Consider the following 9179-nt stretch of genomic DNA (forward strand, 5'->3'; position numbering starts at 1 on the left):
CCGTTGCCCGTGGGAAGAGGGCCTGCCTTCGAAGGCAGAAGCGCCATCTGAAGGGCCCGAGGGAAGGCATGAAGTCCACGCTCTGCCTTACGTTAAGTCCCTTCGAGCGCCTCAGTTCAGGCACCTGCGTGCGGCAGCCGTGCCAAAGCCTCTGGCGGGGTTGCGCTGAATCAGCAGCGAGGTGGGCTGCTCGGGGCCTCCCGGACCAGCTCGGGCGCGAGGAATTGATTTGCTGCGCCACAACTTGTTTACTTGAGGTGAAGAAGTGTTTCTGCTCCCACAGACCCCGGTGCATTGGCTGTGACGTTTCCAGGCTTCCTTTGTAGTGGTGAAGTCTGTGTTTTTTAAAAAGTAGCGTGAGGTCTGTGGAGAGAAGCAGTATTCTGGCAGCCACGTGTATTCCCTTCAGTGCATATTTATCACTGCAGAGAAGGACGTAAAAGATGGTCAGTTCTCCCCCCTCAGCACTGGCGCTGCCAGCAAGAGTGTGTTCTCAGTCCGTTACGATCTGCCTCGGGCATCCTGAGCCTGTTGTTGAATGTATAGCTGCGGTTTGTCCTTCCTCCTGGTGACAGTGGGTGAGGGTTTTCACCCTTTGAAAACTGAGCCACGTCTGAAGGATTTTCTCAGTGCAAACTTAGGAGTCTAACTTTAAACAGCCCTGTGTCTCATGGTCATGCGTGCTGTGTGGTATTCCCAATAGCATCAATGGTTTCAAAACAAAGCATGTTCTTATTAAGAGTGACTGCAGATACAGCACTTTTGAAAGTACAAAAGTACAAGAGCCTCTCCACTCTATTTATCATATTGCACCTCTCCTTTACAGTTTACCAGGTAGAGAAGACTCCTTTCCAGATTGGATCACAGAGCATCTTTCTCTCCTTGCTCATGCCTATGTCTGGGGGGAGCACTGACTCTGCAGGTACTGACTCAAGCTGCCTTGGTAGGCACAAAGAAAGTTGTGCCAGAAGACCCTTTTGCCAGGGTCAAGAAGCAGATTTCCAAAAGAATTTAGAAAAATTAGGAAGCCCCTTTTAATCATTTTTGAGAGCTTTGAGACTTCTGAGGTCAAACAATATTGAAAGACTTGTGGGATCCCTGAGTCAGAGGTCCCAAAGGGAGGAAAAAATGCTCCTAGGTCATCCTGACCTTGTGGTGCCTTGGAAAGTCACGAACTTGTCAAAATGGTACAAGTTCAGTACCCTGCTGTGCAGAACCACGGTTGCCTTCTACAGGGAAAACAAGGCAATCTATAGTGGATTGTGTTTGGAAAACAGAGTGTAAAAATGTAGAAAAGGACATCAGCAAATCAAAAGCAAAACCACGAGCGAGTCATTTCCCAAATGCCATTGGAATTTGAATTTGCAAGAGGCTGTCTGAGTGGTTATGGGGGTAACTTGAAGCAGTGTCTCTTTAAACAGAAATGCTCTAGTTGCAAGAAATAAAAGCAGATTGAAAAAAAAAAAAAGGTAATTAAAGGGAAAAAAAGTGTGTGTTATATGTAGTTGCAAGGTCTTTGATATCTCCCTGCTCAGAGGTAGGAGCAAAAAGGGAATGAAGCTGTCTTTGCTGGAATAACTACAGAGGCAGAAAGCTTCATTGCCTGATGTGATGTTTAAAATAGAAATGAAAGCCTGGGCATACCTTAGTGTGTATATAAAGTTGCAGTAGGAGTTGGCTAGGGCTGAAAACACAACCAAAGTGAAATCTCAAAGACATACTCTCCACTCTAAGGAGCAGGAATCCAGGAAAATAAAAAGTTAAAAAGTCAAAGACCTGAAAAAAACCACAAATACAGCAATATCTGATGATGAGTCAATTCCTGGCAAGTGGATAAAGCACTAAAAAAAATGGACACTGATGAAAGAAAGAAAAAGAAAGAAAAGAAAGAAAGAAATGAAGGGGGGGAGAAGAAAGAAAGAAAAGAAAGAGGAAACTATTAGAAAAACAGAAAGATCAGAACAAAATGTGTGCCCAGGGGTGAGCAATTCAACGTGCACAGAGACTTCACATGGTCCAGACAATCCTAAATTTGTTTGCTCATCATGAAAACATGTATACAGGCTTTAGATCATTATTTATTCTCTCCAGAATTAGCCTTCTTAGGAAAAGGCAAAGGGTACTGTAAGCTAACCTTGCACCTTGGATCAGTGTTTACTAAGGTTTAAGAGAGCAGCTGCAATAACTGCAGGTAATGGGCTTTGCAGCTTTGCCAAAAAGCGTGGCTCTGACCATGTGGTGCATCAGGGCCTGCTTAGCCAGCGTGCTCCGGGGAGCGGTGCTGTCAAGATATGGAGAGAGGCCAAAGGGTCAAATATAATGTCCTGCTTTAGCACTACTAAATTATAGGCTAGCATCCTTCAAGCTGGGACCCTTACTTGATGAAGACTGAAGTATGTTGAGTTCCTGTGTAGTCAAATTTAAAAAACAAAGCTGGAAATAATTAATGGGTCTGAGAGGCCAAATCTTGTGCCCCCTGAAGTCAGAGCTGTAGATAATGGCAAAAGGCGAGAGCCAGGCTGTTGTCTTGGTGAAGTTGTACCTTGCTCCTGTGGAGTGTAGATCATAGGTACTGTCAGTTGCTTTCACAAAAGGCACAAGAATGTGTTTGGCGAATAGGACACAAAAGCATAATCCACAATTTAAGAATAGCACATCTTGGTGAAGTGAGGCAGAATCAGTGAATGTGAGTAATGGACTACAAGATGCAAAACCATGAACATCCTAGAGGACTGAGTCAGAGAGGGGCTAGGAACATCTAACTCAATATGCTTGTGTTGCCATGAGTTCCTTTACTTCTTCTGGGCAGGAATAACTGTCCTCTTCAAATACTCAGAGGAGTCTGACAGGCATCAGCTGCCAGCATCTCCCCTTCCTTCCTTGCCCTCTGCCAACCCTTGGAGCTCCTCTCCTGCATCCCTTGGGTCCCTTTGGGCTGAGCTCATGGGGTTTATCAGGGCAGCCTCTAACGTGGCAGTCTTTGCCACTTCTCCCCATCTCTCAGTGGAGGTCTCCTGTGCTCCTACCACAGGTGTTCGCAGACCAGAAGCCACAATCTTCTGTTAGCCTTCTGCTAGGTCGCTTCTTCACACTCTTCTTTTCAGACCTATTTGCAGGAGAGATTGGTCTGCACTGAAGAGCCCAGCTGGGCCAGAGCACATGTGTTGTCCCCAGCGAGAGCCTGAGCTGGCTGCCCTCTCCTGTGGTGAGCCCCTGCTCCCTGGGCAGGCATGAAGCCTTGCTCTGAGATGACCACATCTCCCAGTGGAGAGCTTGGACCTTAGTACTGGATGCAAACCTTGAGGTATGTGGGGCTGTGCAGGGCCTGATCCTGCATTTCTCCACCCCAATACCTGCCCACCACAATAAGAAAGGTGGTGCTGACAAGGCAGTCTGCAGAGCAGAGGGGAATGGTCTTGCCCATCACTCCCAAGGAAGAGTTCAGCGGACTTGCTCTTACCCTGTGCGCGTGTCTGGGCAGGAGGGATCTATTATCTCCTTCCTGGCCCATGGCTCCTGTCCCTGCTGCCTTGGCAGGCTTCCTCCAGCTCGTGTACCAGAAGAAATGGGGCAGCCCAAACTAAATCTCTTCTACAGATCTACCCATGGCAGGAGCAGTCCTTGAGCCAGCTGGTAAATTCCTGTGGGCTGTAGGGAGACAAAGTGTGCTTCTGGAAGGAGCAATGTCTTTAACTGTTCACAGCTGGGTTGCATGGCTTGGATGTCCTGTAGATTGCATCAGTCTCACCCTTTCACTGCTGTGCTCCTCCTGCCTAAGAAGCAAGTGGAGCAGCTTTGCCTGCCTACTGTCTGACAGCAGTGGGGACCTTTGCAGGGGCTCCCAGGAGGTGCCAGAGCAGGGCTGCAAGATCGGTGTGCAGCAAGAAGACACTTGAGATGGATGGCAAGAAGTGCAGGGAAAGGACTACAGCCAGCACTTGGGCTGTGCCTATCAGGTTTGTACAGCGGAGATAAACAGTTCTGTCCCAGCCCTGACTCTGCTGACCACGAGGGCAAGGGCTGCTCTGGCCGAGCTGCAGGAGCCTGGTTTCAGGCAAAGCAGCGGCTGACGGCATGCTGGAGGCTCCTGCTACGACTGCCAAGTGTCATTTTCTTGTCTCCATGATGCCCAAGTTGTCTTTCAAACCTAACAGTTGGTGCTGGAACTGCAAGTTGCTGCTCTGTAGCGGTAGTTGAGGCCAGAGGGAAGTGACCTGCGCTCCACAGCCACCACGTGCTTTGTGACCCTTCTCTCCATTGCCAGATCCAGAAGCACGGGAGGCTGGTGCCGTCACTTCAGTGCAAAGAGTGAAGTCCTTCCCCACACTCTGGATGACCCTGATAGTCCCAGCTGAAGCCAGGTTATGGTTTTTTCCCATAAGTCTGGGCATTTCCTCCCTGTGACCCAAATCCCCCTCACCAAACATGCTTTGGCCATGAGGCTACGCAAGGCAAATGCATTGCCAAGCTCCCCAAGGCACCAAATGTACCTTTGCTCTTTTGCTCTTGTCCATACAAATGTAGCCTGAGGTACAGGCCCCAGGGAGCAGGACACAACCTGCTTTTGGCTGTGCTGTTCCGACAGGTAAGAATTGGGCTGCTTTCTCTGCATGTGCCTTGAGGAGCTGGAGATGTGGGTCATGTAATAGACAGTGAGCCTCTCTGAGAGCTATGCCAGTGAAGCTGCCACAGCACCCAGAAGCTTTAACTTTCTTCTGGCAGATTCAGGGTTGCTAGGAACTAATACAGCCCGGGCCTCTGCAGTGCAGTGCTGATTCATGCTAACCGAGGGCCTGGCTCTGCTTCAGGTCCAAAAAAAAGCCAGGGCATGCCCATGGGAAGGAAACGCCAACCTCAAGCTGCTTGACCAACCAGAGAGCGGAGGGACACAGTGGGCAGCTAACGACTGTTGTGCGGTACCTTGCCAATTAGCTGTGCCTGCCGGTGGTTTGGGTAGCGGTAGCTGACAGAGACCAGCTGACTTACTCCCAGCCAGGCATGAAGGCTCAGATCCCAAGCTGCAGCAGGAGGGGCTGAACAGAGGTATCCAAGCTGCTGTTGCTGGAGGAGCAGGAAGAGGGAATGGGCCACCAACTCCAAGAGAGTGTCTAAGGATGGCAAATAAAATTTATAGACACCGTCTCGCTAGATAACTGAGGCGGAGAAGTAGCCAGTGCCCAAAATGTTTCAGAAGAGGCTGAGCAGAAGGAGCTGAGCAATGGGCTTTGCTGGGGTGCTTAGACCTACAGCTCATGGTTAAGCACTTCAGGCTGTCCTCAGGGGACCTGACTTAGGTCTTAGGTACTGGAAAAAAGTGGAGGGGTGAGAAGGATAGCTTGGTCTCCTGAGTCCAACAGCACACACCAAAGCTGCTGGCCTCTCCTTCCCAAAGTGAGCTCTGCTCTTTGTGTCCACACTCCTGGGTCTAGCCCTGAGGCTTCCCCATGGGATGGAAGAGCCGAGCATGCTCTGCTCTGGCACAGCCAGGTCCGTCAGAGGGGAAGACCATCTTTGTGACTGTCTGGACAGTGAACAAGGTGTTTTTCCATTCAGTCAGCGGCTGCTTTATCTATGGTGTGCAGATCATCTCAGTCCTAAATGCTGTTCTCTTCCAGAGTTAAATCATGTCAGAAGGGGAGGGTTTCTCTGCCACTGCCAGGTCACTCACTACCTGTGTTGCAGCATGGTGAGAGAGCATCTGACAAGAGGCACCCAGGCAGAGTCTCTACCGGGTAGTCCTGGGGAGCCCACCAAGCTGTGTGTGTGGCAGCACCAGGCTCCATCTGATGCTTTGCAGGAGCCGTGGCAGCCCGCAACTCTCAGAGAGAATGCTTGTCTCTGCCTGGCACATCCTGCTCCTTTCCTGTACGTCAGCCTTTGCAGTGCGGGGAGGCCAAACAGGCCCTGAGCTCCCATCAACGCCCTGTGAAGGCAGGTCCTGACATCAGGCGTGCATTTCAATGCAGCATGTGCGCAAAAGAGATGTACCCCAGAGGCATGAGCCTTCCCTGGAAGTCCTGCTGATGCCAGAGGTGGGATGAGGGGCACCAGAACAGACTTCTACTCACCAGGTCAAGAAGTACAGAGCTGGAGAGGTGGTCACAAAGGTCTGCCTGAAGGAAACGGGTCGTGACAATGGGGACAGATCTGCTGCGTCTGAATCCTATGTGCAAAGCTCAGGAGCAACAGGGACAGATCTGCTGCTTCTGAAGCCTGTGTGCAAAGCTCGGGAGCAAAGTATTCTTTGTCAGGAGTCTCTAGTATTAAAATGGGCATCTGGTTGTTATAAAAACCTGGCATTCACTTGTCTGTTCTCCTCAGAAGTATCCTGTCACCAGAGTCTGCAAATTGTGAATATTGTTGTGAAGACCCAAGGGAGAAATCAGAGTCTGCGGGAGAAGCTGTCCTGGCCAGAAGGAGAGGGGTTTGAACTCCCTGCAGACGGTGTGTTTGCACAACTTTGCACTCAGCACAGGGCTAAAAACCCAAACTGGGCTGTTCCATTTCCAGTTTATATCCACAAAACCCTATGCTGAAAAAATAGGTGCTGATTGCCCTGTGAATCAAAGGTCTTCTGGGGCTGACTGTTCATTTTGGCAGCCAAGGACAGTTTCAAGTCCCAGGCTGCCCTGCACTGAGGGCAAGGGACCACATCAGGCTGGGAATATCCTTGGTGAAACCACCACGTGCCTCGAGCAGCCTGCGGGCATGCAGCCCGGTGAGCCTGGAGTGGTTAGAGGTGTGCTCCGGCACTGGCACCGGGGCTTGGCTGCTGGTCTGAACTCAGGGCGGAAAGGGCACACAGAGACCACTTGGGTGTGAGGCATGAGATTCTTCTTAATTTTATTTTTATTTCAAGTTCTATTTAAAAAATCAATAGTGAAATTAAATAATCATCCCATGTTAATTATACCTTGTCACATTTCTAGCCATGCTGATCTGATCTGATTTGCCTCTAGCCTTGGCTTCAGATAGTTGAATGCACCTACACACCATTTTTCCCACACATGTTTTTTCCTGAACTGGGGATGATGACAGTGTTTCAACTTCAAAACAAAGCTCACAATCTCAATTTCTTTTTTTTGGTGGGAAAAAACATGGTAATCAGGATTTTAATGAGGAGATGTCAAGACAAGATATGTGTCTAGGACAGGACAAGAGGCTGGACTAGTAAGTTAGGTTTCAGAATCACTTTCATGAGCTGCGATGGTGCACTTTTATCCTTCCACAGCTCCTGGAGGCTGATCCCAGTAATATTTTAATTTTCAACACAGAAGTAAAGAAGATTCTTTTTTTCTTTCATTTTCTGGGCTTCAGAAGAGACTTAGGAGTTGTTTGACTTCCTCAGGGTCAAGATTGACTTCTGCAAAGTCAAGTGAGCCCCTCTCAGCTGTTGATGTTTTGTGTCTGCTGCAGATGAAACTCTCCTCCTCCTCAATGTACATTTTAAGCAGAGAGGTTGATCAGTAAGAGGGAGCAGTTGTCTGCACTGACTATTTGGCCTTCGCTCCTACATGTCACACATACGCACACACTGATTCCTGGGCGTTTTCTTTTTCAGCATGCGGCAGTAGCTCCTGCCCTTGGATCGGAAGTCAGGTGCCAAGATCTTTTAAGAAGGAGGGCTACTCTGGGTGGATGTCAGTGCTCTCCATAGAATGGAAACTGCCGTCACTCTAAAAGTACTGCAAAAGCTTATAGTCTTTGTGAGAGGGAGCAGACTTTTCCTATTGCATAAGTTAAGGGTCAGTTATGAAAACCTCGCTCTTCTCTGCTGTTACAAGCTGTGGGATAGCTCAGGACTGCATTTTTCTTGGACCAGATTTGAAGTAGTCTAGCACTGACCATAAGAGCATATTCTGAGCTTTAATTTGCTTGGCCCTAATTTTAGAAGTTAATGCAATATTATTGTACTAAGAAATCTGCTTGTTGTCTTCCCTCTAAGCTTCCATCATGTCCTCAAAACGCGTACTGAGTGGTTTGTACTGAATTTTCCCATTTTTTTCCCTGTCACTTCAGGCCCACTAAACGTAGGGTGCCAGGAATAATTTTTGTATAACGCAACCTAACTGATGACTAATAATATAATAAGACCCAAGACTTGAAACTGTTTTCAGAATTTCCCTTCTTGAAAGGAGAGGTCAAAAAAAAAAAAAAATCTCTATTTCCCTCCTCTGTGTATATCTGTGCATAAAATGCCTTATCTAATACAGAAATGTATCCTTCTGCTTCTGCTTTGGAGCATCAGTATTTTAATGATTTTGAAGTGCAAATATGGTAACTAACAGATGAAAATATAGCCTGCAACAAGTAAACAGAGAGATAAGTGATACCTTAAGGTTTGTCTAGTTTAAAGAATTGATGTAACTGATGATGATGGAGTTGGGTTCAGGCCCAAAAGCTGTTCAGAAATCAGGTGGCTGTAGAAAAAAATCTTGCTTGCATATAAGAGTCAGCCATCCCCATAATTTATTTCAGTGGAGATCTTTCTGAGTGAAACATCTTTTTTTTTCCCTGAAGTGGGCTTAAGAGCATTGAGAAGTGATAAATTTGTCTAAATTATCAATGAGAGAACTTTGGCTTTTTTCACCGGTTTTATGAAATGCAGCAACTACAGGGAACCATGTAAAGGCTCAGTCTTGCTAAACCTTTACCCCTGGAGCTGGGCTTACCCATGACAGCAAGAACTTGTCTTTGGCAAAGTTGAGCCTGTTGAATTTTGTGTATGGGTTCAACTTTGTTGAACAGGCACAAACAGCTGTGTGGAGATTCTGCCTGTGGTTCGAACCAGTTTACACTCATGAACTAGGTACCAGTTTAAGCTACATTAAAACAAGAGCATGGCTTTTTCCCAACCACCTCTGCTTGGCTGTGCTGACTGGATGAAACCGTAAAAGCCTAAGGACCAGAGACACATCTCAGCCTGGCTGAGGTGGTTATTTGCACCCACAAAATGGGTTTCTAAAGTGCTAGCGGGGAAGAACAGTGGTATGACCTTGGCATCATTCACCTCAAAGCATATTAAATTATACAGCTCTCTGGACTGCTACGAGGGTTGTGGTAAGTGTTGGTGAAGAAGTGATGCTTGTTTGCCTGTGCATGGTGAGGTCTGCATCTCCTGGACAGTGAGTACAGGCTCGAAGGACACGTGTTGCACCTTGCTGCATGGCTCCTGCCTC

This window comes from Haliaeetus leucocephalus, unplaced genomic scaffold, assembly GCF_000737465.1.
Source record: "Haliaeetus leucocephalus isolate CR32 unplaced genomic scaffold, Haliaeetus_leucocephalus-4.0 Scaffold973, whole genome shotgun sequence".
Taxonomy (NCBI): Eukaryota; Metazoa; Chordata; class Aves; order Accipitriformes; family Accipitridae; genus Haliaeetus; species Haliaeetus leucocephalus.